The 22525-nt window shown below is 39.9% G+C and overlaps 1 protein-coding gene across 1 annotated transcript in view; it reads left to right on the plus strand.

The window, feature by feature from the left end:
* Positions 1 to 22525, plus strand: part of LOC128652890 (uncharacterized) — a 255406-nt gene that overhangs the window by 46327 nt on the left and 186554 nt on the right. The gene's annotated exons all lie outside the window — the stretch shown is intronic.

The following is a 22525-nucleotide window of genomic DNA, read 5'->3' on the forward strand; positions in this document are numbered from 1 at the left end:
CCCCAAAAAACTAAAACAAACTTCACATGCCTAATTCAGAAAATCTCTTTTTTCTGTGGTCCCAAAAAATGTATCTGGAATAGTTAGTTTAGAAGCCTAATTCAGAAAATCTCATTCTTTGGTCCCATCAAATGCATCTGGAATAGGTAGTTTAGAGGGCCTAATTCAGAAAATCTCCTCATTCTTCTGTGGTCCCATCTAGGGTTCTTCAAACAAAGGTTTAGAAGACAGCACCTCAATATATTTGGCTTGTGGGGCACGGAACCCAGAATCTGCCTTGTCCTGCAGGTACTCCAAACAAACAAAAGATTGTTCCAGCCACCAATAATTTTAAAAGACCTTTATTCTTTCATTTTGGGTCTAAGCAAAAAAATACAACGTTTCAGGCCGGCTATAGGCCCTTAGTCATGTATACTTTAAAACACACAGGTTCATCATTTATATACCCTACACCTGTTCACCTGTTCTCATGTGATCTTTCATTTTACAACAATGCCATCTTGTGGACAACCAAGGTATATACTTTCCTAGTTGTACTAAACATCTTAACTGGTCACATGAGAAAATCTTAGAGTTACAATAAAATAAAATTTAAAGATAAAACCATATGTACATAATTTAAAATAGAAGAGATATTGCACATAATAAGCAGACCAATACAGAAAATATTTCATAGAGACCAATTGTATATATATAATTTGTTAGGAATTTTAACATGATTCATTTAAAAGATTCTGAAAATCTCTTTCTCAATAAGCATGTCATTTTTATAGATATATCAAATATATATATATATATATATATATATATATATATATATATATATATATATATCTCATTGGGTGGAAAATTGTAATATCATATAATACAAGATAATTGCCATAATATATGTATCTCACTACTCAGCCCATTAGAAAAGGTATCTATGTAATCTTTTAAAGAAATATTTAAAGGAATATTTAAAGGAACAGACTCCAATCAAAGTCTTTGTTCATGCCTTTAGGTATAAGACTTTCCAGTTTATATATCCAGAACATTTCTCTTGTTTTTAATATATGTTCTCTGTCACCTCCCCTTCTTGGTCTGTCTATCTGCTCTATGATCTGGAATCTGAGTTGGCTAATGTTATGACCCATAGAGAGGAAGTGAGAGGAAACAGGAGCCTCTTTGTTCTTACGTCTAATATTAGATTTATGTTCTGTTATCCTCTCCCTTCCTCTCTACAGGTCTCGCCTAAATAGATTAGTCCACAAGGACATTTGATAAGATAGATACAATAGCATGACCTGCAGGTTAAATATTTATTTATCTTAAATTTTTTACCATTTATAGGGTGATAGAAATATTCACCTTTAATCATGGAACTGCAGTTACTGCAGTTAAGACAAGGGTAACACTCATCTCTTTTTGGGCCTATAGTTCTCTGTAAATTTAATTTATTTCTCCCTATATCTGAATGTACAAGAGAATCCTTAATGTTCCTATTCCTTTTATATGCTGTCATTGGGCTTTCTCTGAATTCATTTACTTGGGGGTTACAATCTCTTAGGATATGCCAATGTTTTTTTAGTATATTATTAATCTTCTGGCTAAGTTTATTAAATTGAGTGACAAAAACTAAACGATTCACCTCTCTGTCTTTGTTTTTCTTTGGTATTCTTTCATTGTTAAACAAAAAGAGGAGAGCGCAACTGGACTCAGGTGCAGTTTATTTTAACAATTAAAACAAGAACAGTTAAAATCCTCAAATGGCAGGTAATTGTGCGTACCAAATGTAAAAGATAAAAGTGCATATAAAAGGTCTTTAGAGATATCCACAGATTACCGCTCCCCAGGTTTCCTTAACGATCCAGTCACAGCACAAAATCCTCAGCTGAGCGCTCTGTAGTGCGTGTGGAAAGCTGATCAGCTGTTAGGTGCCCTGTCGGAAAGCCGGTTCCGGTCCAAGCCGGAAGTCTGTGTCACTCAAAGCAGAGATACAATGTATCACCAGTTAGTAAATCCTCAACGGCCGTTTCGTTCCCTAACGAGGGAACTTTTTCAAGAGGTTGCTACGGGTTACCAGCAAGCTCTACCTTATAAAGAACTAGTGAGTCTCTGATTGGTTTACCAGTGTGAAGGTAAAAAAAAACCGTTTAAACACATTACTATATATACAAAGCATTACTCTATATAAAATACAACACGCATTATAAAACATTGCAATTCAAGAAACCGACTTTCCGACAGGGCACCTAACAGCTGATCAGCTTTCCACACGCACTACAGAGCGCTCAGCTGAGGATTTTGTGCTGTGACTGGATCGTTAAGGAAACCTGGGGAGCGGTAATCTGTGGATATCTCTAAAGACCTTTTATATGCACTTTTATCTTTTACATTTGGTACGCACAATTACCTGCCATTTGAGGATTTTAACTGTTCTTGTTTTAATTGTTAAAATAAACTGCACCTGAGTCCAGTTGCGCTCTCCTCTTTTTGTTTTTCAGTTCACTCGTTCACTTCAGGGATTTGGTGTGATACACCCTTGGAAGAGCAGCACACACCATTTGTTTGGTGAGGACAGATAAAGACATTTGTTTTCATCCTAAATACGTGGAACTTAATCAATTACAATATTGCTTTGGGACTTTATTGTGTATATCTTGATTCTTTTTATTAATTATTCAACTTAGCATATTTTATTATTAGTTAGTTTCTTTGTGTTTCACATTGCATAACTGACCTACGTAGGATTTTATGCTAAGTACATAACCTTTAACATTCTTTACTAGGATTTTAAATTCATCAGTGTAGCTGAGTTTGTCTTTGACTACTAATAATATATTTTTTAGGTATCTTCACTTATAGTGCGTTATAATACTCCTAGTCTACATTTTTTATATCAATAGCTGAAACTTTGTTTCTTACTGTATTCTTTCATTGTTGACTATATTCAATTGTTCTACAATTAATGGTACAGGGTAACCTCTTTTAATGAATTTGTTAGCCATTTATTCTAGCCTGTATTTACACTTATTGTCATCAGATACTATACGTTTGACTCTAGAGAATTGGCTTTTTGGAATAGCTTTAAATATATTATCTGGATGGTAACTTCCATATTTCAATAAATAGTTTTTATCTGTACTCTTAATATAGAGATCTGTTTTCAGAAAACCATCTTCAAAGAATACATAAGTATCCAAAAATTCAATCCCGATTTCGCTCATGTTCAATGTGAATTTTAATCCATTCACAGAGTCATTAAGATCTTCAACAAAGGACAATAGGCTACCAACGTCGCCCCCCCACACGCCAAACACATCATCAATGTATCTCCACCAGGAGGCACCATAGAGTTGGAACAAGCTATGTGGATACACAAAGTGTTCCTCAAAGCTATTCATGAAAATGTTGGCGTATGTGGGGGCGAGGTTGGAGCCCATTGCAGTACCCTGTTTTTGTAGATAGTATGTATCCATAAACAAAAAATAATTTTGGTATAATATAATAGATAACAATTCTATCAAAAACCAAATCTCTCCTTCAGTATAATTATTTTCAGATCTAAGTATATGTTCCACTGTTGAGATTCCACTCGTGTGTTTAATTGACGTGTAAAAACTTGAAACATCTAGTGAAAATAATATACATTTCTCTCCCACATGACCCAAATCTCTTAATTTAGCTAAAAAATCATTAGTATCCCTAATGTATGATGTAGTATTTTTCACAAGAGGCTGTAACACCCTATCTAAAAAGGTGGAAATATTTGAAAATACCGAGCACATTCCTGCCACAATAGGGCGACCAAGAGGTTTTTTTTGGGCTTTATGTATTTTTGGTAACAATATAATACTGGTCTTATTGGGTTAGTTATATACAGGGCTTCTTTAAAATTATCCGTTATAATGACTCTTTGTATTGCTAGGGTCAAAATATTGTCAATCTCTTTGTTAATTTGAATAGTTGGATCTTTAGTCAATTCTTGATAGACCCGTGTGTCTGCCAACTGTCTATTGATCTCTTCTATGTAGTCAGATCTGTTTAAGACTACAATGGCCCCGCCCTTATCAGCCTCTTTTATGATAATTTCCTTATTTTCCTTTAAAGACAAAATTGCTAACTTATCCTTTTTGTTTTTTTGTACAAGTTTTTTCTTTTTTTCTCCTTTTTTAAGGAGATTGTTCACTTCCCTCTGCACCAAACTCATATATGTAGCTGCACTGTGTGTGGTTGCTGGTGTGAAAGTGCTTTTCTTAGATAAACCAAAGTGTTTTGTGTTATTAAATTTTATTTTCTCTTGTAGGGTGTATCCAGTCCACGGGTTCATCCATTATTTGTGGGATATTCTCCTTCCCAACAGGAAGTTGCAAGAGGACACCCACAGCAGAGCTGTCTATATAGCTCCTCCCCTAACTGCCACCCCCATTCATTCTCTTGCAACTCTCGACAAGAAAGGAAGTATCAAGAGATATGTGGTGACTTAGTGTAGTTTTACCTTCAATCAAGAGTTTGTTATTTTTAAACGGTACCGGCGCTGTACTGTTTTACTCTCAGGCAGAAATTAGAAGAAGAATTCTGCCTGGAGGTTTGATGATCTTAGCGGTTTGTAACTAAGGTCCATTGCTGTTCTCACACATAACTGAAGAATATGGGAAACCTTCAGTTGGGGGAACGGTCTGCAGATTACCTGCTTTGAGGTATGTTCAGTATTTTTATTTCTAGAGAGATGAATAAGTTCTAGAAAATGCTGACAGAGCCTTGTGTATTTGAGGTAAGCCTGATGCAGTGATTTAACAGCGACTGGGATCATGCTTACAAAACAGGGTAATACTCATGTTAATATTCATATTACTTAGTGACAAAACGTTTACATGATTTCATAAATAGGAATTTTTTTCTCTGAGGGAGATAAGTCTTTATTTGGGGCCTAGTTTCCACATGGCTAGTTAGATACTCCTAGGAGTATTTCTCCAACATAGGTGTGTCCGGTCCACGGCGTCATCCTTACTTGTGGGATATTCTCTTCCCCAACAGGAAATGGCAAAGAGCCCAGCAAAGCTGGTCACATGATCCCTCCTAGGCTCCGCCTTCCCCAGTCATTCTCTTTGCCGTTGTACAGGCAACATCTCCACGGAGATGGCTTAGAGTTTTTTAGTGTTTAACTGTAGTTTTTATTATTCAATCAAGAGTTTGTTATTTTAAAATAGTGCTGGTATGTACTATTTACTCTGAAACAGAAAAGAGATGAAGATTTCTGTTTGTAAGAGGAAAATGATTTTAGCAACCGTTACTAAAATCGATGGCTGTTTCCACACAGGACTGTTGAGAGGAATTAACTTCAGTTGGGGGAACAGTGAGCAGACTTTTGCTGCTTGAGGTATGACACATTCTAACAAGACGATGTAATGCTGGAAGCTGTCATTTTCCCTATGGGATCCGGTAAGCCATTTTTATTACAGAAAGAAAAAAAGGGCTTCACAAGGGCTTTTTAAGACTGTAGACATTTTCTGGGCTAAATCGATTTATATATAAACATATTTTATACTCCATAGCCTTGAGGAATTATTTTAATCTTGGGAATTATGTAAAATAACCGGCAGGCACTGTATTGGACACCTTATTCTCTAGGGGCTTTCCCTAATCATAGGCAGAGTCTCATTTTCGCGCCTGTATTGCGCACTTGTTTTTGAGAAGCATGACATGCAGATGCATGTGTGAGGAGCTCTGATACATAGAAAAGACTTTCTGAAGGCGTCATTTGGTATCGTATTCCCCTTTGGGCTTGGTTGGGTCTCAGCAAAGCAGATACCAGGGACTGTAAAGGGGTTAAATATAAAAACGGCTCCGGTTCCGTTATTTTAAGGGTTAAAGCTTCCAAATTTGGTGTGCAATACTTTTAAGGCTTTAAGACACTGTGGTGAAATTTTGGTGAATTTTGAACAATTCCTTCATACTTTTTCGCAATTGCAGTAATAAAGTGTGTTCAGTTTAAAATTTAAAGTGACAGTAACGGTTTTATTTTAAAACGTTTTTTGTACTTTGTTATCAAGTTTATGCCTGTTTAACATGTCTGAACTACCAGATAGACTGTGTTCTGAATGTGGGGAAGCCAAGGTTCCTTCTCATTTAAATAGATGTGATTTATGTGACACAAAATTTAGAGAAAATGATGCCCAAGATGATTCCTCAAGTGAGGGGAGTAAGCATGGTACTGCATCATCCCCTCCTTCGTCTACACCAGTCTTGCCCACTCAGGAGGCCCCTAGTACATATAGCGCGCCAATACTCCTTACTATGCAACAATTAACGGCTGTAATGGATAATTCTATCAAAAACATTTTAGCCAAAATGCCCACTTATCAGCGAAAGCGCGACTGCTCTGTTTTAGAAAATACTGAAGAGCATGAGGACGCTGATGATATTGGTTCTGAAGGGCCCCTACACCAGTCTGAGGGGGCCAGGGAGGTTTTGTCTGAGGGAGAAATTTCAGATTCAGGTAAAATTTCTCAACAAGCTGAACCTGATGTGATTACATTTAAATTTAAATTGGAACATCTCCGCGCTCTGCTTAAGGAGGTGTTATCCACTCTGGATGATTGTGAGAATTTGGTCATTCCAGAGAAACTTTGTAAAATGGACAAGTTCCTAGAGGTCCCGGGGCCCCCCGAAGCTTTTCCTATACCCAAGCGGGTGGCGGACATTGTAAATAAAGAATGGGAAAGGCCCGGTATACCTTTCGTCCCTCCCCCCATATTTAAAAAATTGTTTCCTATGGTCGACCCCAGAAAGGACTTATGGCAGACAGTCCCCAAGGTCGAGGGGGCGGTTTCTACTCTAAACAAACGCACCACTATACCCATAGAAGATAGTTGTGCTTTCAAAGATCCTATGGATAAAAAATTAGAAGGTTTGCTTAAAAAGATGTTTGTTCAGCAAGGTTACCTTCTACAACCAATTTCATGCATTGTTCCTGTCACTACAGCCGCGTGTTTCTGGTTCGTTGAGCTAGAAAAGGCGCTCAATAATAATTCTTCTTCTTATGAGGAGATTATGGACAGAATTCATGCTCTCAAATTGGCTAATTCTTTCACCCTAGACGCCACTTTGCAATTGGCTAGGTTAGCGGCGAAAAATTCTGGTTTTGCTATTGTGGCGCGCAGAGCGCTTTGGTTAAAATCTTGGTCAGCGGATGCGTCTTCCAAGAACAAATTGCTTAACATTCCTTTCAAGGGGAAAATGCTGTTTGGCCCTGACTTGAAAGAGATTATCTCTGATATCACTGGGGGCAAGGGCCACGCCCTTCCTCAGGATAGGTCTTTCAAGGCCAAAAATAAACCTAATTTTCGTCCCTTTCGCAGAAACGGACCAGCCCCAAGTGCTACGTCCTCTAAGCAAGAGGGTAATACTTCTCAAGCCAAGCCAGCCTGGAGACCAATGCAAGGCTGGAACAAAGGAAAGCAGGCCAAGAAACCTGCCACTGCTACCAAGACAGCATGAGATGTTGGCCCCCGATCCGGGACCGGATCTGGTGGGGGGCAGACTCTCTCTCTTCGCTCAGGCTTGGGCAAGAGATGTTCTGGATCCTTGGGCACTAGAAATAGTCTCCCAAGGTTATCTTCTGGAATTCAAGGGGCTTCCCCCAAGGGGGAGGTTCCACAGGTCTCAATTGTCTTCAGACCACATAAAAAAACAGGCATTCTTACATTGTGTAGAAGACCTGTTAAAAATGGGAGTGATTCATCCTGTTCCATTAGGAGAACAAGGGATGGGGTTCTACTCCAATCTGTTCGTAGTTCCCAAAAAAGAGGGAACATTCAGACCAATCTTAGATCTCAAGATCCTAAACAAGTTTCTCAAGGTTCCATCGTTCAAAATGGAAACCATTCGAACAATTCTTCCTTCCATCCAGGAAGGTCAATTCATGACCACGGTGGATTTAAAGGATGCGTATCTACATATTCCTATCCACAAGGAACATCATCGGTTCCTAAGGTTCGCATTCCTGGACAAGCATTACCAATTTGTGGCACTTCCGTTCGGATTAGCCACTGCTCCAAGGATTTTCACAAAGGTACTAGGGTCCCTTCTAGCGGTGCTAAGACCAAGGGGCATTGCAGTAGTACCTTTCTTGGACGACATTCTGATTCAAGCGTCGTCCCTTCCTCAAGCAAAGGCTCACACGGACATTGTCCTGGCCTTTCTCAGATCTCACGGGTGGAAAGTGAACGTAGAAAAAAGTTCTCTATCTCCGTCAACAAGGGTTCCCTTCTTGGGAACAATAATAGACTCCTTAGAAATGAGGATTTTTCTGACAGAGGCCAGAAAGTCAAAACTTCTAAACTCTTGTCAAATACTTCATTCTGTTCCTCTTCCTTCCATAGCGCAGTGCATGGAAGTAATAGGTTTGATGGTAGCGGCAATGGACATAGTTCCTTTTGCGCGAATTCATCTAAGACCATTACAACTGTGCATGCTCAGTCAGTGGAATGGGGACTATACAGACTTGTCTCCGACGATACAAGTAAATCAGAGGACCAGAGATTCACTCCGTTGGTGGCTGTCCCTGGACAACCTGTCACAGGGGATGAGCTTCCGCAGACCAGAGTGGGTCATTGTCACGACCGACGCCAGTCTGGTGGGCTGGGGCGCGGTCTGGGGACCCCTGAAAGCTCAGGGTCTTTGGTCTCGGGAAGAATCTCTTCTACCGATAAATATTCTGGAACTGAGAGCGATACTCAATGCTCTCAAGGCTTGGCCTCAGCTAGCAAAGGCCAAGTTCATACGGTTTCAATCAGACAACATGACGACTGTTGCGTACATCAACCATCAGGGGGGAACAAGGAGTTCCCTGGCGATGGAAGAAGTGACCAAAATCATTCAATGGGCGGAGACTCACTCCTGCCACTTGTCTGCAATCCACATCCCAGGAGTGGAAAATTGGGAAGCGGATTTTCTGAGTCGTCAGACATTTCATCCGGGGGAGTGGGAACTCCATCCGGAAATCTTTGCCCAAATTACTCAATTGTGGGGCATTCCAGACATGGATCTGATGGCCTCTCGTCAGAACTTCAAGGTTCCTTGCTACGGGTCCAGATCCAGGGATCCCAAGGCGACTCTAGTAGATGCACTAGTAGCACCTTGGACCTTCAAACTAGCTTATGTATTCCCGCCGTTTCCTCTCATCCCCAGGCTGGTAGCCAGGATCAATCAGGAGAGAGCATCGGTGATCTTGATAGCTCCTGCGTGGCCACGCAGGACTTGGTATGCAGACCTGGTGAATATGTCATCGGCTCCACCATGGAAGCTACCTTTGAGACGAGACCTTCTTGTTCAAGGTCCGTTCGAACATCCGAATCTGGTCTCACTCCAACTGACTGCTTGGAGATTGAACGCTTGATCTTATCAAAGCGAGGGTTCTCAGATTCTGTCATTGATACTCTTGTTCAGGCCAGAAAGCCTGTAACTAGAAAAATTTACCACAAAATATGGAAAAAATATATCTGTTGGTGTGAATCTAAAGGATTCCCTTGGGACAAGGTAAAAATTCCTAAGATTCTATCCTTTCTTCAAGAATGTTTGGAGAAAGGATTATCTGCTAGTTCCTTGAAGGGACAGATTTCTGCCTTGTCTGTGTTACTTCACAAAAAGCTGGCAGCTGTACCAGATGTTCAAGCCTTTGTTCAGGCTCTGGTTAGAATCAAGCCTGTTTACAAACCTTTGACTCCTCCTTGGAGTCTCAATTTAGTTCTTTCAGTTCTTCAGGGGGTTCCGTTTGAACCCTTACATTCCGTTGATATTAAGTTATTATCTTGGAAAGTTTTGTTTTTGGTTGCAATTTCTTCTGCTAGAAGAGTTTCAGAATTATCTGCTCTGCAGTGTTCTCCTCCTTATCTGGTGTTCCATGCAGATAAGGTGGTTTTACGTACTAAACCTGGTTTTCTTCCGAAAGTTGTTTCTAACAAAAACATTAACCAGGAGATAGTCGTGCCTTCTTTGTGTCCGAATCCAGTTTCAAAGAAGGAACGTTTGTTGCACAATTTGGATGTTGTTCGTGCTCTAAAATTCTATTTAGATGCTACAAAGGATTTTAGACAAACATCTTCCTTGTTTGTTGTTTATTCTGGTAAAAGGAGAGGTCAAAAAGCAACTTCTACCTCTCTCTCTTTTTGGATTAAAAGCATCATCAGATTGGCTTATGAGACTGCCGGACGGCAGCCTCCTGAAAGAATCACAGCTCATTCCACTAGGGCTGTGGCTTCCACATGGGCCTTCAAGAACGAGGCTTCTGTTGATCAGATATGTAAGGCAGCGACTTGGTCTTCACTGCACACTTTTACTAAATTTTACAAGTTTGATACTTTTGCTTCTTCTGAGGCTATTTTTGGGAGAAAGGTTTTGCAAGCCGTGGTGCCTTCCATCTAGGTGACCTGATTTGCTCCCTCCCTTCATCCGTGTCCTAAAGCTTTGGTATTGGTTCCCACAAGTAAGGATGACGCCGTGGACCGGACACACCTATGTTGGAGAAAACAGAATTTATGTTTACCTGATAAATTACTTTCTCCAACGGTGTGTCCGGTCCACGGCCCGCCCTGGTTTTTTAATCAGGTCTGATAATTTATTTTCTTTAACTACAGTCACCACGGTATCATATGGTTTCTCCTATGCAAATATTCCTCCTTTACGTCGGTCGAATGACTGGGGAAGGCGGAGCCTAGGAGGGATCATGTGACCAGCTTTGCTGGGCTCTTTGCCATTTCCTGTTGGGGAAGAGAATATCCCACAAGTAAGGATGATGCCGTGGACCGGACACACCTTTGGAGAAAGTAATTTATCAGGTAAACATAAATTCTGTTTTTCTTAAGGCCCCTCTGACATCCAGTACATGGTGGGAGGGGCCTATTTTAGCGCTCTAACTGCGCCGTTTTAATTCAGACTGAGACATCCAGCTTCCCTAGAGGAGTCCTCTGGCATCTGAGGACCATTTCAAAGGGGTTATTTCTGCACAAAATCGTATTTGAGGGCAGGTAGGAGCCTCAGCAGAGCTGTGGCAGGGTGCTCAATTGACTTTTAACGTTTTTCAATCTGGTTTGGGGCCTAAGGGGTTAATCATCCATTTGCAAGTGGGTGCAATGTTGCTTTAGTCCCTTACTCACACTGTAAAAATTTCAAAGAATTTACTGTATTTTTACACTGTTTTGCAGTTTAGGTGCTAGTTTTTTTTCTCTTAAAGGCACAGTAACGTTTTTGTTTAATTGCTGTTTCACCTTTATTAAAGTGTTTTCCAAGCTTGCTTGTCTCATTACTAGTCTGTTAAACATGTCTGACATAGAGGAAACTCCTTGTTCAATATGTTTGGAAGCCATGGTGGAACCCCCTCTTAGAATGTGTACCAAATGTACTGAAATTTCTATAAACTATAAAGACCATATTATGGCGCTTAAAGATTTATCTCCAGAGGATTCTCTGACTGAAAAGAGGGAGATTATGCCATCTAACTCTCCCCATGTGTCAGAACCTATAACTCCCGCTCAAGTGACGCCAAGTACATCTAGCGCGTCTAATTCTTTTACCTTACAGGACATGGCGGCAGTTATGAATGCTACCCTCTCAGAGGTATTCTCCAAACTGCCAGGGCTACAAGGAAAGCGAGACAGCTCTGGGGCTAGAACTAATACAGAGCTTTCTAACGCTTTAAGGCCTGTGTCCGATACACCCTCACAATACTCAGAAGCCGAGGCAGGTGAGCTTCTATCTGTGGGTGACATTTCAGACTCAGGGAAGGCGTTGCTTCAGTCTGATTCTGAAATGACAGCGTTTAAATTTAAGCTTGAACACCTCCGCTTATTGCTTAGGGAGGTTTTAGTGAATCTGGATGACTGTGACCCCATTGTGGTTCCAGAGAAATTGTGTAAAATGGACAAATACTTTGCAGTGCCTGTTTACACTTATGTTTTTCCAGTCCCTAAGAGGTTTTCGGAAATTATTACTAAGGAATGGGATAGTAATAAAATGAAGGAATAGGGGAGAAGGGACAAGAAGGGGTTAAGTAGCACTCATTCCAATATCTATTGTGTGATACCAGTTGAAAAGTATTTCAACTTGTGAAACTATTGTATTTCACGAAACTCTACAACAATATACACAATACATCACCCACTGGTCCAGGTATATAGATGATATCTTTTTTTGTATGGGAGGGGCCCATTGAAATGCTGAATGAGCTAATTTCTTTACTTAATGACAACCCTTTTGGACTTCACCTAACTATGACACATGATAATACAAAGGTGGAATTTCTAGATCTAATCATTAAGAAAGACAATGACCATCTAGAAACTGACACTTTCAGAAAACCTACGGCTACAAATAATATCTTAAGCGCAAGTAGCTATCATCACCCAAATACAATTAAAAGTTTGCCTATGGGTGAATACTTAAGAATCCGTAGGAATAGCTCATCACTGGAATCTTTCCAGAAGGCTGCAAATGAACTGAGAAGCAGGTTGCTACAACGAGGGTATTCCAATATGTCTTTAAAAAGGGCCTATTAGAGGGCATCAAGTAAAAACAGACAGGAACTTTTAAAACCAAAAAACAAAGACAGGGATATTAATCCCCTGAGATTCATTTCAACATACTATAGTCAAAGTAACCAGGTTTCCAACATGTTAATAAAACACTGGCACATCTTGCAATCGGATGAGCACCTTAAATCCATACTCCCTGCGAAACCTATGTTCACCTACAGACGAGCCTGCAACCTTAGTGATCAATTAACAGTCAGTCATTTCGATAGAAATGCTAAAAAACCTCCTCTGTATAAAGGTTCAATTGCCTGCGGCAACTGCAAAATATGTACACACATGGTTAAAAAGAAAACTATGTTAGATAGGTTCAAGAGGAAACGGACCATCCAAAAACACATCTCTTGCAAAACCATGAATGTAATATACTGTCTGACCTGCAGTTGTAATTTATTCTATGTGGGTATGACCTCCAGAGCGATGGGGATAAGAATGACCGAACATCTTAGCAACATTAGAAATGCCGCTAAGGATGTGGAAAAGGGTAAACAAATTACCAGTGTTGCAAGGCATTTTCTACAACACCACAATGGAAAAATGAGTACATTTAGGTGTTGGGGTTTGCAAACATTACGACCTGGTATTCGTGGTGGAGATATAGAGCAGGCCTTATTGAAAAAGGAAGCGAAATTGATCTTTAATTTGAACTCTGTAATGCCTAATGGCATGAATGAGGACAATAATTTTTGGGTGTTCCTATAAATGAATGTTTTTATTTTAATATTAATAGTTGTACTTATAATATTCGGCTAATTTAAGTTTCTTTTCCCAACCTTTAGCGTGCACCCAGAAGCCATCACCAAATAATCCTTTTGTTTGATTCAACAAAGGAAATTTTTGAGTATTAATGCTATGATTATTACATCTATCAATAATGATCCTAACATAGTACTTATAGTCAGTGAATAGGTTTAAACTTCATATTTTAAGTTTTAAACTATTGTAGAAAGCTTTAGACATTATACAATATCCACCCAAACAATAGAAGTTGCACATAATAATTGAACAAAACTGGTCATTAATCCTATAGATGCACTGGTATATCACAAAAGTGCAGAGTGATGGGGAATATACAGTGACATTAACATATACAGCAGTTTCAACATATTAACTGAATCCTCTTATTTGGTGGATATGTATATTACTTTTTTAAGTTTCCATAAAAGATATTACAATCTTTGAAATCACAGACAAATGTCTGAAATAATTTCTACTACAATGACTTCAATTACATTTTGTGTTTTCTAGTACCACAAAGTTTATCTAAACAATATGTGGATCATAATGAATATCACAATATATACTGTAAGTTTTCATTTCACATCCATTTTTGAAGCATGTTATGGATAGCTATGGTCTGCTTCGCCGCAATATAATTTATGGAAGTGACAATTATTGATGTAACCTTACCAAGTATATTGCACAATCAATACTTTCATATGGAATGTACAGAGCGGCGGACACACCCGCTTATAAAGTGCGCGTAAAGTTTTAGGGAAAATAAACTTGATGTATGTGGTTAAGTCCGAATATAAGATCAGGGTATCATAGCGATAACGTTGTAGGTAAATAATCCAAGAAATGTTGTGTTCTGGATTGGTTAAGGCATATCACATCAGTAGCCTATCAACATACACGCTTATGCATGACACCCTCACTCCTCCCTGTGACATCACATCACATATGATTTGCTCAAAGGTGGGCGTAAACGATGTATGTGATCTGATTGGCCTTTTGGGAAACAACACAGGATATTTAAGGACCGTCCCACATATCGACTCGTCTTGTCAAATTTGATCAAAAGCACATTGAGAAAGGCCGCTACTCGGCCGAAACGCGTTTGTGCGTTAGTGTGAATGGTTGTTTGCTTTTAATTTAAGTATAATAATTGTTCCTGTATTTTCTAGCGTGCGGCAATTTCAGCCATCTTGGCCATCTCTGTCACCTGAATCCGGGGTACCCAGATACCGGCCAGGAATACAGGGAGGTGGCTGCACTGTGTTGTCCTTCTTTAATAAGTGGCCGTATTAATTGGTTTTGTTTGGGAACTTAATATATTGGATATACTTACTAGGGGTTATATTTTATTAATGTGTATAATAAAAATTCAATTTTTTAAATTACTCCAACTTCACAAGTTGAAATACTTTTCAACTGGTATCACACAATAGATATTGGAATGAGTGCTACTTAACCCCTTCTTGTCCCTTCTCCCCTATTTTTTATTACTTGTTAGCTTAAGGGTAAGCACCAGGGATTTTTAAATCCTTTAATTCCTATAGATATTACTGTCACAGTGCCAAATTTTCTTTGTTTCTTTAAGGAATGGGATAGACCAGGTGTGCCGTTCTCTCCCCCTCCTGCTTTCAAAAAGATGTTTCCCATAGATGCCACCATACGGGACTCGTGGCAGACGGTTCCTAAGGTGGAGGGAGCAGTCTCTACCCTAGCTAAGCGTACATATATCCCCGTCAAGGACAGTTGTGCTTTCCTAGATCCTATGGATAAAAAATTGGAGGGTCTCCTTAAGAAATTTTTTATACATCAAGGTTTTATTCTCCAGCCTCTTGCATGCATTGCCCCAGTTACTGCTGCAGCGGCTTTTTGGTTTGAGTCTCTTGAGGAGGCTCTACAGGTGGAAACCCCGTTAGACGATATTCTAGACAGGATTAAAGCTCTTAAGTTAGCTAACTCCTTTATTTCTGACGCCATTTTTCATTTAGCCAAGCTAACGGCTAAGAATTCAGGTTTTGCCATTTTGGCGCGTAGGGCGCTATGGCTTAAGTCCTGGTCAGCAGACGTTACTTCAAAGTCTAAGCTTCTTAACATCCCCTTCAAGGGACAGACCCTATTCGGGCCCGGTCTGAAGGAGATCATTTCTGATATTACTGGAGGAAAAGGTCACGCCCTTCCTCAGGATAGGTCCAATAAGTTAAGGACCAAACAGAATAATTTTCGTTCCTTTCGAAACTTCAAGAGCGGCGCAGCGTCAGTTTCCTCTAATGCAAAACAAGAGGGAAATTTCGCCCAGTCCAAACCAGTCTGGAGACCTAACCAGGCTTGGAACAAGGGGAAGCAGGCCAAGAAACCTGCGGCTGCCTCTAAGACAGCATGAAGGAGTAGCCCCCGATCCGGGACCGGATCTAGTGGGGGGCAGACTTTCTCTCTTCGCCCAGGCTTGGGCAAGAGACGTCCAGGATCCCTGGGCATTAGAGATTGTTTCCCAGGGATATCTTCTGGACTTCAAAGCTTAATCTCCAAAGGGGAGATTTCATCTCACACAATTATCTGTAAACCAGATAAAGAGAGAGGCATTCTTACGTTGTGTTCAAGACCTACTGGTTATGGGAGTGATCCACCCAGTTCCAAGGGAAGAACAGGGGCAGGGCTTCTATTCAAATCTGTTTATAGTTCCCAAAAAAGAGGGAACTTTCAGACCAATCTTGGATCTCAAGATCCTAAACAAATTTCTCAGGGTCCCATCCTTCAAGATGGAGACTATCCGAACCATCCTCCCTATGATCCAGGAGGATCAATATATGACTACCGTGGACTTAAAGGATGCTTATCTCCACATTCCGATTCACAGAGATCATCATCAGTTCCTCAGGTTCGCCTTCTTAGACAGCCATTACCAGTTTGTGACTCTTCCCTTCGGGTTAGCCACGGCACCAATAATCTTTACGAAGGTTCTAGGGTCCCTACTGGCGGTTCTAAGGCCACGGGGCATAGCGGTGGCTCCTTACCTAGACGACATTCTGATACAGGCGTCGACTTTTTAAATCTCCAAGTCCCATACGGACATTGTTCTGGCCTTTCTGAGGTCTCACGGGTGGAAGGTGAACGAAGAAAAGAGTTCTCTCTCCCCTCTCACAAGAGTTTCCTTCCTAGGAACACTGATAGATTCAGTAGATATGAAAATTTTTCTGACAGAGGTCAGGTTATCAAAGCTTCTAACTTCCTGCCGTGCTCTTCATTCCACTTCTCGGCCGTCAGTGGCTCAGTGTATGGAAGTAATCGGCCTAATGGTAGCGGCAATGGACATAGTTCCGTTTGCCCGCCTACATCTCAGACCACTGCAACTTTGCATGCTCAATCAGTGGAATGGGGATTACACAGATTTGTCCCCTCTGATAAATCTGGATCAAGAGACCAGGGATTCTCTTCTCTGGTGGTTATCTCGGGTCCATCTGTCCAGGGGAATGAGTTTCCGCAGGCCAGAGTGGACTATAGTAACGACAGATGCCAGCCTTCTGGGCTGGGGCGCAGTCTGGAACTCCCTGAAGGCTCAGGGTTCGTGGACTCAGGAGGAAGCCCTCCTTCTGATAAACATTCTGGAACTGAGAGCGATATTCAATGCTCTTCAGGCTTGGCCTCAACTAGCTGCGGTCAGGTTCATCAGATTTCAGTCGGACAATATCACGACTGTAGCCTATATCAACCATCAGGGGGGAACAAGGAGCCCCCTGGCAATGTTGGAGGTTTCAAAGATAATTCTATGGGCAGAGGTTCACTCTTGCCATCTCTCAGCTATCCATATCCCAGGAGTAGAGAACTGGGAGGCGGATTTTCTAAGTCGGCAGACTTTTCATCCGGGGGAGTGGGAGCCCCATCCGGAGGTATTTGCCCAGCTGATTCAACTATGGGGCAAACCAGAACTGGATCTGATGGCGTCTCGTCAGAACGCCAAGCTTCCTTGTTACGGGTCCAGGTCAAGGGATCCCCAGGCAGCGCTGATAGATGCTCTAGCAGTGCCCTGGTCCTTCAGCCTGCCTTATGTGTTCCCACCATTTCCTCACCTCCCTCGTCTGATTGCCAAGATCAAGCAGGAGAGAGCTTCTGTGATTTTGATAGCACCTGCGTGGCCACGCAGGACTTGGTATGCAGATCTGGTGGACATGTCATCCCTTCCACCATGGACTCTGCCGCTGAGGCAGGACCTTCTACTCCAAGGTCCATTCAAACATCCAAATCTAATTTCTCTGCGGCTGACTGCTTGGAGATTGAACGCTTGATTTTATCAAAACGTGGTTTCTCCGAGTCGGTCATTGATACCTTAATTCAGACTCGAAAGCCTGTCACCAGGAAAATATATCATAAGATATGGTGTAAATATCTTCATTGGTGTGAATCCAAGGGTTACTCATGGAGTAAAGTCAGGATTCCTAGGATATTATCCTTTCTCCAAGAAGGATTGGAGAAGGTATTGTCAGCTAGTTCCTTAAAGGGACATATTTCGGCTCTGTCTATTCTTCTGCACAAGCGTCTGGCAGATGTTCCAGACGTTCAGGCGTTTTGTCAGGCTTTAGTTAGAATCAAGCCTGTGTTTAAACCTGTTGTTCCACCATGGAGTTTAAATTTAGTTCTTAAAGTTCTTCAAGGTGTTCCGTTTGAATCTCTGCATTCCATAGATATCAAGCTTTTATCTTGCAAAGTTCTGTTTTTGGTAGCTATCTCTTCGGCTCGAAGAGTTTCAGAGTTATCTGCCTTACAGTGTGATTCCCCTTATCTGATATTCCATGCAGATAAGGTAGTTTTGCGTACCAAACCTGGGTTTCTTCCGTCACTGTGTCCTAATCCTTCTTCAAAGAAGGAACGTCTATTACACAATCTTGACGTGGTTCGTGCTTTAAAGTTTTATTTACAAGCTACTAAGGATTTTTGTCAAACATCTGCATTGTTTGTTGTCTACTCTGGACAGAGGAGAGGCCAAAAGGCTTCGGCATCTTCTCTTTCTTTTTGGCTGTGAAGCATAATCCGTTTAGCTTATGAGACTGCTGGCCAACAGCCTCCTGAAAGAATTACAGCTCATTCCACTAGAGCGGTAGCTTCCACATGGGCTTTTAAAAATGAGGCCTCTGTTGAACAGATTTGTAAGGCGGCGACTTGGTCTTCGCTTCATACCTTTTCTAAATTCTACAAATTTGATACTTTTGCTTCCTCGGGGGCTATTTTTGGGAGAAAGGTCTTGCAGGCAGTGGTGCCTTCCGTTTAAGTTCCTGCCTTGTCCCTCCCTTCATCCGTGTCCTAAAGCTTTGGTATTGGTATCCCACAAGTAATGGATGAACCCGTGGACTGGATACACCTTACAAGAGAAAACAAAATTTATGCTTACCTGATAAATTTCTTTCTCCTTTGGTGTTTCCAGTCCACGGTCCGCCCTCTCACTTTAAGGCAGGTGTTTTTTTTTTTTTTTTTTTTTAACTACTGCACCCTATAGTTTCTCCTTTTTCTTGCTTGTCTTCGGTCGAATGACTGGGGCTGGCAGTTAGGGGAGGAGCTATATAGACAGCTCTACTGTGGGTGTCCTCTTGCAACTTCCTGTTGGGAAGGAGAATATCCCACAAGTAATGGATGAACCCGTGGACTGGATACACCACAAGAGAGAAATTTATCAGGTAAGCATAAATTTTGTTTTATTATCTGCTGTGTCAATGCTTTGTGAGTTAATGTTGTCCCTCTGCATGGAGAAATACATTTTCAGTTTTAATTTTCTAAAAAACCTCTGCAGGTCCTGTTGTATTACAAACTCATCACAGTAATTCTCCAGGCAGTAGGACAAACCTTTATTTAGGGCTATCTCTTGCTCTTTAGTTAGTTCAAAATCAGATAAATTATGAACCAAATTCTCTTCCGTGCTCTGTGTTATATGGATATCATGCTCTCTTAAATCAATCAAATTAACATTCTGTGCAGTGCTTAAACATTTACTTAATATTCGTGATTCATTATGTGCAGCAGTATTAGTTACATTATTAACACCACAATCTACGTTCACATATAAAAGTTCTTTGCAATCTTCGTGTTTATTTGCCAAATTAATAGCTAGCTCTGCATCAAGGGGTGAATCTTGTATCACAGAGATATCCTTCAAAATAACATTAGGCAATTCCTCTGTATCGTCCGTACATATATTTACATTCTCTGTATCGGAATTACGGTCTAGTGGGTAACAGGTCTGGTTACAGTTAAGTACACTTGGATTTTTTGCGGTATTATATTGCCCATGGGTCATTGTTAAATTGTCATATAACTTTTTCTTGTAGTCACTTTTCCATCCGTAGTAACTCAGTTACATTTTCATGAATAGCTTTGAGGAACACTTCGTGTTTCCACATAGCTTGTTCCAACTCTATGGTGCCTCCTGGTGGAGATACATTGATGATGTGTTTGGCGTGTGGGGGGGGCGACGTTTGTAGCCTATTGTCCTTTGTTGAAGATCTTAATGACTCTGTGAATGGATTAAAATTCACATTGAACATGAGCGAAATCGGGATTGAATTTTTGGATACTTATGTATTCTTTGAAGATGGTTTTTTGAAAACAGATCTCTATATTAAGAGTACAGATAAAAACAATTTATTGAAATATGGAAGTTACCATCCAGATAATATATTTAAAGCTATTCCAAAAAGCCAATTCTCTAGAGTCAAACGTATAGTATCTGATGACAATAAGTGTAAATACAGACTAGAACAAATGGCTAACAAATTCATTAAAAGAGGTTACCCTGTACCATTAATTGTAGAACAATTGAATATAGTCAACAATGAAAGAATACCAAAGAAAAACAAAGACAGAGAGGTGAATCGTTTGGTTTTTGTCACTCAATTTAATAAACTTAGCCAGAAGATTAATAATATACTAAAAAAACATTGGCATATCCTAAGAGATTGTAACCCCCAAGTAAATGAATTCAGAGAAAGCCCAATGACAGCATATAAAAGGAATAGGAACATTAAGGATTCTCTTGTACATTCAGATATAGGGAGTAATAAATTAAATTTACAGAGAACTATAGGCCCAAATAGAGATGGGTGTTACCCTTGTCTTAACTGCAGTAACTGCAGTTCCATGATTAAAGGTGAATATTTCTATCACCCTATAAATGGTAAAAAAGTTAAGATAAATAAATATTTAACCTGCAGGTCATGCTATTGTATCTATCTTATCAAATGTCCTTGTGGACTAATCTATTTAGGCGAGACCTGTAGAGAGGTAAGGGAGAGGATAACAGAACATAAATCTAATATTAGACGTAAGAACAAAGAGGCTCCTGTTTCCTCTCACTTCCTCTCTATGGGTCATAACATTAGCCAACTCAGATTCCAGATCATAGAGCAGATAGACAGACCAAGAAGGGGAGGTGACAGAGAACATATATTAAAAACAAAAGAAATGTTCTGGTTATATAAACTGGAAAGTCTTATACCTAAAGGCATGAACAAAGACTTTGACTGGAGTCTGTTCCTTTAAATATTTCTTTAAACGTTTACATAGATACCTTTTCTAATGGGCTGAGTAGTGAGATACATATGTTATGGCAATTATCTTGTATTATATGATATTACAATTTTCCCCCAATGAGATATATATATATATATATATATATATATATATATATATATATATATATATATATATATATAATATATATATATATATATAATATATATATATATATATATATATATATATGCTATATCTATAAAAATGACATCTTTATTGAGAAAGAGATTTTCAGAATCTTTTAAATGAATCATGTTAAAATTCCTAACAAATTATATATATATACAATTGGTCTCTATGAAATATTTTCTGTATTGATCTGCTTATTATGTGCAATATCTCTTCTATTTTAAATTATGTACATATGGTTTTATCTTTAAATTTTATTTTATTGTAACTCTAAGATTTTCTCATGTGACCAGTTAAGATGTTTAGTACAACTAGGAAAGTATATACCTTGGTTGTCCACAAGATGGCATTGTTGTAAAATGAAAGATCATATGAGAACAGGTAAACAAGTGTAGGGTATATAAATGATGAACCTGTGTGTTTTAAAGTATACATGACTAAGGGCCTATAGCCGGCCTGAAACGTTGTATTTTTTTGCTTAGACCCAAAATGAAAGAATAAAGGTCTTTTAAAATTATTGGTGGCTGGAACAATCTTTTGTTTGTTTGGAGTCCCAACTAGGGTTGCCACCTCGGCCATGTTTTCCTGGACACTTATGAGTTACACATGCTGCAGGGTAAGCAGGGCGGAACATGTATTGTGCCCCTGGACATCACATAAATAGTGCTGATGAACAGCACAATACATGTTCCTCAACCATAGTCCCATCAAATGTATCTGGAATAGTTAGTTTAGAGGGCCTAATTCAGAAAATCTCCTCATTCTTCTGTGGTCCCATCAAATGTATCTGGAATAGGTAGTTTAGAAGTCGCAGTTTTACTGCGTGCAGAAGACTAACATGAAGAATAGTAGAAGTGTTAGGAGTTGGATAAGTTATTTTATATATGGATCTTAAATCTATCAGGTTATTAATTTTGTAATCCAAACTTTGCAGGTGTATAGTATGGGCTCGAGTCAACTGGTCCTGGCAAGCCTCAGCATTAAATAGTTCATCAGTTTCAATATTTTTGGCCTGTTTGTTGTGTCACATTGTCAACGTCTGTCCAAGTTAGGACCCAGCAAAGTGAATACTGTACATACTGCCCCAATACACTGAATGAGGTCCAGGACATAACCAGCAATTCTTAGGTTCATGAAAGAAAGTTGATTCAAGGCAGGGTAGACACGAGAACAGGCATGGCAGTATCTTGCATATTTCTTGGTGCTCTTAACCAAGATGCCAGTGCCTAATATAAAGGCACCAGTGAAGACATGGTGCCTGGGTTTGTCAAGACCTGTGCTATAATATCCTTTAAAGCACATAGTTAAAGTTGCTCTCCTGGAAAACCCTCTTCTCCAGTTGAAGATACTGTCGGAAATTGGAGGATATGAACATATGCCTGTGTCTTATTTGCTCACCATCTGTATCTTCACCCAGAGGGATATAGGAACACAGCTTTGATTATTTGCAGGGATTAAGTACACTGACTTATTTTTTACTTACAAAATACAGCATGCTATGGAAGGCAGGAAAATAGTGAGATTTGTGGGCAACGAAT

The sequence above is a fragment of the Bombina bombina genome, chromosome 3 (assembly GCF_027579735.1).
Source record: "Bombina bombina isolate aBomBom1 chromosome 3, aBomBom1.pri, whole genome shotgun sequence".
Taxonomy (NCBI): domain Eukaryota; kingdom Metazoa; phylum Chordata; class Amphibia; order Anura; family Bombinatoridae; genus Bombina; species Bombina bombina.